General features: G+C 39.5%; 1 pseudogene; it reads left to right on the forward strand.

Moving 5' to 3' along the window:
* Window positions 1–1,393, forward strand: part of LOC102773002 — a 3,900-nt pseudogene extending 2,507 nt beyond the window's left edge.
* Window positions 1,394–10,307: the final 8,914 nt, after the last annotated feature.

Genomic DNA, 10,307 nt, shown 5'->3' on the forward strand with positions numbered 1-10,307 from the left:
GTCCTGCTCAAAGTCACTAATCATCCGAGAGATGCAAATCAAAACGACAATGAGGTATCATCTCTCACCTGTCAGAAAGGCTAACTTCAACAAATCAACAAGTGCTGGTGAGGATGCAGAGAAAAAGGAACCCTCGTGCACTGCTAGAGTGGTGCAGCCACTGTGGAGATCACTATGCAATTTCCTCAAAAAACTAAAACTGGAACTCCCATTTGACCTAGTGATCCTACTTCTAGGAATATATCCCAAGAAACCAGAAACACCAATCAGAAAGGATATATGCACCCCTCTGTTCATAGCAGCACAATTTACAATAGCTAAGATTTGGAAACAGCCTAAGTGCCCATCATCAGATGAGTGGATTAAAAAATGGTGGTACATCTACACAATGGAATACTATACAGTGGTAAAAAAAGATGGAATTCTTACCATTTGCAACTGCATGAATGGAACTGCAGAGCATTATGCTAAGTGAAATAAGCCACTCAGAGAAAGATAAATACCACATGATCTCACTCATTTGTGGAATATAATGAACAACATAAACTGATGAACAAAAACAGATCCAGAGACAGAGAAGCATTGATCAGACCATCAAACCTCAGAGGGAAGGTAGGGGAGGGTGGGGGTAAGGGGGAGAGATCAACCAAAGGTCTTGTATGCATGCAGATAAGCCTAACCAATGGACACAGACACCAGGGGGTGAGGGCATGAGTGTGTGTGTGTGGGGGGGGGCTGTGGGGGACAATGGGGAGATAAGGACACCTATGTGATACCTTAACCAATAAAGAAGAAAAAAGAATCATTACTATAGCCACACCTACTGCGAGGATGAAGACCATTCTCAGCCAGCACAGGTGTCGACATCACTCTGAAGGAACATAGAGTTGCTGTGAAGGGGCACAGAGACACCGTGAAGAGGGACTTCAGTGACATTCATGCAGAACTCAGTCTCCTTGGATAGAAAAAGTGACTCTGGCTTGACAAATGGTGGGGAAAGAGAAAGGAAATGGCTACTGTTGGCACTATCTGCAGTCATGGACAGGACATGATCAAGGGTGTTACACTGGGCTCCTGTTACAAGATGAATTCTATGTATGCTCACTTCCCCATAAAGTTTCTTATTCAGGAGAATGGTTCTCTTATTGAAATCAGAAATTTCTTGGGTGAAAAACACATCTACAGGGTTCAGATGAGGTCAGGCGTTGCTTGTTCAGTATCCCAAGCCCAGAAAGAGGAGTTGATTCTTGAAGGAAACCACATTGAACTTGTATCAAATTCAACTGCTTTGATTCAGCAAGCCACACCAGTTAAAAACAAGGATATCAGAAAAATCTGGGGTAGCATCTATGTTTCTGAAAAAGGAACAGTTCAGGAGGCTGGTAAGATCTAAGTTGTCCAGCTATAGAAACAGCAAGATGCTGAATGATTCCTCAGACTATTTCCAATATTTTAAAGATGCAATAAAAGCCATTATCAAAAAAAGAAAGAAAAGAAAAGAAAGGAAAAGAAAGAAAAGAAAAGAACCACTATACATATATTCTGACTAGGTACTGTAAGATGTTAAAGAAACAAATGAGACACAAACCTGCCCTCAGGGAGCTTACACTCTGGTAGGCAAGACAGACAGGTTTTGTGTGTGTTTTTTTGTTTTTTTGTGTGTGTGTATTTTTTTTAAATTGTGAAAATGGTGAAGGAAATCAGAATACGTTGCTCCAAATATGCCTTTGACATAAAAATTATTTTGAGCTGAAGGCAATTAAAATGCAGCAAACACAGAAAAAGCTACCCCTTTTCTGCCCAAAGGCAGAACATAAACTCACCGCTTACCGAAGACAGAACGGCTTTTATCAGCTTAGAGATGACACCAGAGGAATTGGCAAAATTTCTTACTCCACTAGTTTCCTCCCTATGTTTACCACCCCACAGGGTGCCACCCTTGGAGTCTAGGACGGCTTTCCTTTGTCCTGTCATTTCTCTGCAAAGGTGTTGCTCTTTGTTGAAGATGTTATATAAGCTAAATTCTAAGCTGCCATTTTGAGTTACTTTGTTTAGGTTTCTCCTGGGTGATGTGTGCTGAATGTTAATAACTGTTTTGTGGTTGTTGTTTTTTCCTCTTGTTCATCTGTCTTGTTGTTAAAGAGTCCCAGCTGAAAACCTAAAGTGGGTAAAGGAAGTTTTGCGCAGTGGCTAGCAGCATCAACAGAAAAAGTGATGAATTTTACTGGGGGAAGTTGGAAAAGGGAACTTCAGGAATGATTTCACGCCAGAGTTAGTCATTGAACAATGTCTGGAAAGGATGTAGGCATCAGCTAGGCCAGATAGATTGCCTGGGGTGATGTGGAGGAACTAGGATATTTCCACAAGTTTTAGCAAAATCACATAGTCATCAAAGGCCTTAGTATCTTCATGGCATAACAGAACTCAACCAAACACTCTTTTGTTGCACAAAGCTATGAGGGAATATCAAAATTAAACTCAAGTGGAAAGGAAAACCATCAATTACCATAGAAAACCTTCAAAACAAAATGATATTAATTGTCTAAAGAGAAAGCCCCAGTAAAGGTTAGATTATGCTCTCCTGAGAGTTTAAATAAAAATGGCAATTTTGTTTTCCTGGACCTTAGCAACACAATAGAGCTGCATTAGCATGTAATAGAGGATTTCCAGCCCTGTTAGCCTGGGGGTTAAAGTAGAATCTGTAATTCCATACTTCATCTCTCCCAACTATATTGCAAGATCCATCACTTCCTCTGGCTCCAAGGGCAGGAATGTCTCCATGGAGTATCTCAGCATCTTTATTACTCAATACTTTCATTTTCTTGGTCCCACATTTTTATAGTAGCTAGACCCTGAGAGACAGTTCCTAGTGAAATCAAAACTTCCATGCAATGGGGATGCCACTGCTGATAAGTGAATCCTTGGAATATCTGGCTAATTGTTCCTCTTGTTCTCTCTGCACAACCAGATATTTCTCATTTTGCCATTGGAACGACCAAGCACCATTGTCAAAATAGCCTGCCTTCATCATCTCTGTTATTAGAAAATGTAATCTATTGATTGATCTAATTTGCCTTTTTTAAAATTAGAGCTTTGGTAGGAAACAGAACTTATCCTTGAAGTTTCAAATAAAGAGACGAATAAATAGACTATGACTTACAGAAGGGGTGAGTGGGATTAAAAGAACATAAGAAATGCTGAGGCTTCCAGAGACTAGCAACAGTGGGAAGCCATTGTCTTCACTGGGGCAGGAAGGATACAGTCAAGTAAAAGCATTTCTTGAGATCAGTGAGAAAGGCCACTTAGCAGAGCCCCAAGGGCAGTAGCTCTAAGTGTAGAAGGACACAGCTATCGCCAGAGACCAGGAACCAAGGAAGGGAGAGGGCACAAATGTTTTGATTTTCTTCTCTCCCTTTCCTCTTGAAATGTGGAGTTTGGGGTGCAGACTTCTTCTTGTGGGTCCTTGTCCCACGAAGTTGAAGAATAAATTTGTGGATTAACAGATCCTATCTAATAATAGAAAAACAGGGTAATTGACCATACCTTCACTACGCCTCCCATTGGCTAATCAGCATGATATGCAAATTAACCACCAACAAAGATGGCGGTTAACTTGCATACATAGGCGCCCAGCGGCTATCGGCTATTGGAGCCTGCAATCAGAGCAGAGAGGTCCCCTGCCCAGGCCTGACCCCTCGGTCAGAAGTGTTAGGCCTGGGCATGGGCAGAGCCAGGATGGTGGGGAGCGAGGAGGGGAGCCAGCGATGGTGGGGAGCAGGAGCGGAGTCAGCGATCATGGGGAGCTGGGGGTCCCCTGCCCAGGCCTAATGCCTTGGCCACAGGCATTAGGCCTGGGCAGGGGCAGAGCCAGCGATTGCTGGGAGCAGGGAGGGAGCTGGCCATGGTGGGGAGCAGGGGCAGAGCCAGTGATCATGGGGAGCAGGGGCTGAGCCCACAATTGAGGGAGCTGGAGGTCCCCTGCCCAGGGCTAATGACTCAGCCAGAGGCATTAGGCCTGGGCAGGGGGCAAGCGGGCAATTAGTGTGAACTACAGAAGAAACACCTTTCTGATGGCTCATTGGCTTAGCTCCCTGTATGCCACTGGTAATATTCTTAGTAACTTGGGTAATAAGAATCTAAATAGGTGATCTAGGGTTTTTTACCACACTCCTGGAGAGAAAAAGGAAGGCCCGCTGCTGGAGGGTTAAGAAATGTCATATCCTGTCCTAGCTGGTTTTGCTCAGTGGATAATGCCTCGGCCTGCCTACCACAGGGTCTGGATTCAATTTTGACCAAGAGCATGTACCTAGATTGCAGGCTCCTCCCTGGCCTGGGCCCAGGTCAGGGCTCATGCAGGAGGCAACCAATCAAAGTATTCCTCTCACTTTGATGTTTCTTGTCTTTCCCTTTCTAAAGCAATAATTATTTTCTAAAAACAGATGAAATTGGAAGCAACATTGTAGTTGCAATCAAATCAAGTATCTGAAATTCAGGACCTGAATATCTCAAGTGTGTTTAAGTCTTACAAAAGCTGCGATAACCTCACAGTAAGCATTACATACTATATAGCCATGCAGGATGGAACTACTCAATTTAAATTAAAACACAGCCCCCGCACACAGTGTAACAACTCCTCACCGTTTGTACCCTTGTGCATACAGTCAATCCCAAGAGCAGGGTTCTTATCCTTCACTTGTCTGGCTCGGACCTCAGACATCGTCTGGATGGGGTTCATGCCACTGTTCTCAGCGATGCGGTGACTGGCAGTGGCTGCAGCAGCGGGGTGATGGGGCTGGTGTCTTCCCCTGATCAGCCCACTTGCCTCCGACAAAGGGAGGCCAGACTGTGGCTTAGGCCCGCTCCCCAAGGGGAGCAGGGAGCAGGGAGTAGGACGTCCCCTGAGGGCTCCCAGTATGTGATAGGGGGCAAGCTGGGCTGAGGGACCCTCCCCTCCAGTGCACAAATTTTTGTGCACCAGGCCTCTAGTTTCTTTAATAAAAATGTAGACGTTTATATTGGAAACAGATAAAAACTTCATCTAGGCAGGGGGGTCCCAAATGGGAAAGGCCTTCTCGCTCTCTCTCTGTCTCTAATGGGGAAAAAAAATCCAAATAATCTGAATCTACTGAGTCCCTTTGTCTCCGGTTTATAAAGGCTATAGTTCTTTGTCTAAACATGATCTTTTCTAATTGGTCCCTTTCCTTAATTTGGGGATCCCCATGCTTTCCTCATTGGTCATTCTGCTACATAGTATTAGAGTATTAGTTTAAAAGCTCAAAGCAACATTCCTCTATCCTGGGTGAAAATATGTTTCCTTCTTCCCCATATCCTGTGACTTTTCTTTATCCTCTGTGTATGCCTTCCTCCCCCCTTATCCTGTGGCATTTCTCTATGCTCTGTACAAGTAAGGTAAGCATTTTGGTGTCTCCGAGCCCCCATCTATGCATCCCTTTCCCATGGACTCTCTCTCAGTTGTCCTGGCAGGAGATGTTTTATTACCCCTTATGGCTCTCCCAGCTGCTTCAGGGCTACTTTTAATTGCTCAAGCCAGAGATACCTCTGTCCTTGGTTTATGGCTATTTTAATTGCTCAGGTCAGAAATGCCTCCATCCTTCCTGGACCCCCCCCACACTTCATGTCTGTCTAATTAAGCTAGCTAGCTAACCCTTATCATCATCTTATATTGGTTTCTCCCAGTTGCCAACCTCAATTAAAAAACAGGTGGCCCTAGCCGGTTTGGCTCAGTGGATAGAGTGTCAGCCCTCAGATTGAAGGTCCCGGGTTCGATTTTGGTCAAGGGCACATACCTCGGTTGCAGGCTTGATCCCCAACCCTGATGGGAGAGGGTGTGGGAGGCAACTAATCGATGTGTCTCTCTCAAATCTATGTTTCTCTTTCTGTCTTTCCCCCTTCTTTTCACTCTCTCTAAAAATCAATGGAAAAATATTCTCTGGTAAGGATTAACAAAAACAAAACAAAACAAAAACAGGTATGCAACCCTTATGCACAGAGGAGGGAAGGGAGGAAAGCAGACAAATACAAAATATCCAGAAAATCACTCTGCTTGTTTTTCACATGGACAACACTGATTTTTTTTTTCCAGAAAACTCTAACTACCAGGTAGCAAATTACCTCTTGACTTCTGGTTAGGATCAGATCTCCTGGTATCTGTTCATTGAAATGATAAGAGGTATCCAGTAACATTAACTATAGCATTTTTAAAGACTCTTTTTTTGTAAACCTGGATGTGAATTATGACTCCACTAATTAGCATCAAGTTACTTTGCATCTATGAACAATTTTCCCATTTAAGAAATAGGACAAATTCATAGAATTCTCAGGAAAAATATAAATAAATCATGACTATTAAGCAATTATCCTAGCGACTAGCATGTTGTAAGCACTTTGTAAATGTTAGCTGAGTTGGCTATTTTAACCATGTAGTATTGGAAATAGTAATAATACCTATATCATAATATTGTGAAAATTAAATGAAGGCCAAAAGCCATTATTATTGTTATTACTTAAAAAATCATACTTTAAGAAATATTCATTGGAATTTCAAAGTCAACACATTGTTATGTTTTAAAAAGCAGGAGATAAAGCAGTATATACAAAATGGCCCCATATTTTGTATACTATGCTGCTCAGTGACAAACTTTAAGTTATTTTAGCAAATGGCCACATTTAAAAGTTGCTAGCTATTAAGAGTATAAATAGCACACCACCATAATTGAACATGACTCTGTTTTGGAAAGGACACCAGAATGGCCATTTAATTTTACTCATTATGGAAAATGACCCTTCTCATTGACTAGCCCACAGATCTTGAGAAACTACCCTCAGGGGATTCTCTGTGATAGAGTGTGGTTTCTGACTTTAGAAGTAATGATGTCTGATTCACATTTAATTATGCACATTTGCATCATAATTCTCTTATGATATAAAATCTGTCTGATGCCTTGAGCTGTGAAAAAGACATTATGTCCATTTTTGGAGGTGAGGTAGACTTGAGAAAGGTGGTATAGGATTGATAGTGATGAGAACCATGTGGCCACGTGAACTAGGAGCTCTACAATGAATACAGGAAGAGCCTTCTAAACTTAACGAAATTCAATCCTTTACCTGCTTAAAATATTTATGTTTTATGCCTGAATGCATACAGTAAGTTGAGAAAAATTGAGAATTCAATGTAAATAATATATCATCAGATTGATTTGATATATAAAGATTTCAGAAAGATAAAGATTGACAGGCAGACAATAATGAAAGAACATCTAGATTGAACATCAGCATTCTGAAATGCTGAAGACACTGATTTAATTTTCCAGAACAAAATGAAGTTGAAAAAAATCATGAAAGATGATGCAAATGAATATTTTATGCTAGCAACTATATTTGCCAGTCATATTTTAAACCTCTGCCCTTTTTTCCATCTTCATTGTAATCACCCTACTTCAGATATAATCATGATTTGCCAAGATGTAAAACCCTTCAATGGCTTCAGTTCACACTTTGAGTAAAACTAACTATACCCTGATGTTCAAAACCATACCTAGTCTTCCTACCAAATAACAAAGACTCATCTGCAAGATCTCCTGCTCATTGTGCTCCAACCACCACTGAATACACAAAGTTTCTCCTCATCTCAGGGACTTCATGCTTGCTCTTCATTCAGCCTGGAAAACAGTCCTTCAATATATTCATATTATTGGCTTTTTCTGTGTTTTTCTAGCTTCATTTTAAATTTCACCTTCTTGGAGAAGCTTTCTGATGATTATTATTTCTAAAGTTATTTAATAGTTTACTTTCTCTGAGACTTATATCATTACATGAAATTATATCTTTTCTTTGTTTTTCTGCTCTTATATCTATCTGCCTTCCTGCCCTGGAAAAAGTCACTGGTGGTGTAATATCTGGGCAGCTCAGAAGCTCCATTGGGATGTAGAGCTGATTAAAATTGGAGCAGGCTGACCAGTGCCCTCATACTTTCACTACTAACTCCAAATCCACCCCAACTCTGCCCTCTCTGCCAACTGCAATCCAGGTTTGGTAGGGCAACCTAAGGACGCTGCCTCTTCTATATGCTGCTTACATTTTAGAGTTATTAATTACCTGACCAAAACTTAGAAAGCAGATTCTTCAATCTTGCAGGACATTGGGTTCTATCCAAAATAACTGCTGAGACATTTGGTCCACGCCAGAAGGTCTTGATATTTAGTTCATGGATGCAAAGAGGATTATTATTGACAGTAGAGGCACAACACAATTATTGGGCCAATAAAACATGATAGTATTTTTATGTATTAACCCTATAACTAAATGCATATAAGCACCATGGGGTATTTGAGCCCAGGAACATTTTCTAAGTGGGGTTGTTCTTGACAGGACCAAATATCAAGGACTTTATGGCATGGACCAAATATCTCCATGGGCATTTGGACAGGAGCAAATGTTTGCTAATCCACTTCAATAGTAGTTCTGTGATATTTGAATTTCTCTTTGCTAACACTCATTCCCCTCATTCTCTTCAAACACACAAGGGAAAGTATAGTGAACCGTGGCAAATATATTTAAAAGATTAAAGAAGTCCTGGCCAGTATGGTTCATATGGTTGGAGTATTGACCTGTACACCAAAGGGCATATGCCTGGGTTGGGGGTTCAATCCCTGGTTGGGGCAGGTAATGGGAGAAAACCAATAGATGTCTCTCTCAAATTGATGTTTCTCTCTCTCCCTCACTTCCTCTCTCTCTAAAATCCTTGGGTGAGAATTAAAAAAAAAAGAAGAGTAAAATTTTAGAGTAAAATAATTACAAAACTAGAACTTGACGCACATCCAAATTGTCATTGAAATGGGAACTGTAATAAAATCTATTCTGGCAAATAAGTCTTCAAAAAATTTGCCACAAAGCAACTCACTTTAAAAATTCTTTTAGAAGAAATCATGAAACAAAAAGGCTGGTAAACACCAGAGGTTGCTAATAGAGATAAGTAAGGATGATAAAATATCATTAAATTCCATATAAACATAGTTGTCAAATAAAGTTGAGATTAAAAGTATAATATAAAATGTTAAACACTCAGAATTAATATTATGAAAAGTATTATGAGTAGACAGAAACCAAAATGGACAAGAGAATATACTAAAGTATATGTTGTATGGAGGAGGATATAAAAGCATTCATAAGTTTAAGAATTGATATGTGAATAAACATGAATGTGGGGCTTAAATCAAGAGCAATTACAGAAAACAAAACCAAACAAAAAAACACCAACAAAGTCAAATGTATAACTCTTAAACTAAAAAAAAAAAAAAAAAAAAAATGACACAAAGAAAAGAGGAAATTAAAAAATTTTCAAAAATAGAAAATAGGGGCAAATTGCAAAAAATATATCTTAAGCTTAAATTTTTAATGTAAAGTGTTTATGATCATTGATTGAAAGAGAAGATCAGGTTTTTTTCTTATGTTTCTAAAGTATGTTTTATGCAAAAGACAATGGGAAATGAAAAAATAAAGAAAGGTTGAAATGCAAATTTGGAAAAGAACATGTTACATAAATATAAACCAAAGAGGTCTGTACAACAACCTTAACAGTTAAAAAATAAGAAGTGTTTTGAAAGGTATAAAGAGAGTTTGTAAACTGACAAAGGGAACAACAGAGCAGGAAGATATGAGCCTTATGAGCATACACATACAAAATATAATTTTAAACTGTGCAAGAAACAACTGACAGAATTGTAGGGAGAAATTGATAAATTCTATTAATTATAAATTTAGATTTTGGTATCTTCAAAATCCATAGATCAAAAAGACACACACAAAAAAAGACAATGGATTAAAGAGACAAAAAAGCCCAATAATATCAAATATTTAAACAAATTAATTAATAAGGCAAGCTATTAGATAATACAAAATTGTACAATCAAAAGACAAAAATAGCTCCATCCAGGTGGCTCTGTTGGTTGGAGCACCATCCCATATACCAAAAAGACTGCAGTTTCTATCCCTAGTTGAGGCATATTAGGGAGGCAACTGATTGATGTTTCTCTTTCACATCAATGTTACTCTCTTTTTCTATCTCTCTCTCTCTCACCCTTCCTCTCTCTCTCAAATCAATAAGCATACAACTGGGTAAGATTTAAAGAAACAACAACCACATATTATGAACATATATAGAAAATAAAATTTTAAAGCTTGTGTATTAAGCTATAGAGAAAGCTTTATTTTATCTAAAGGAATCGGTAATTTAATATTAACAACAAAACCATATGCTTTAAAGCTAAATAATATTTCACCTAACTACC

The sequence above is a fragment of the Myotis davidii genome, unplaced genomic scaffold, assembly GCF_000327345.1.
Source record: "Myotis davidii unplaced genomic scaffold, ASM32734v1 scaffold10, whole genome shotgun sequence".
NCBI lineage: Eukaryota > Metazoa > Chordata > Mammalia > Chiroptera > Vespertilionidae > Myotis > Myotis davidii.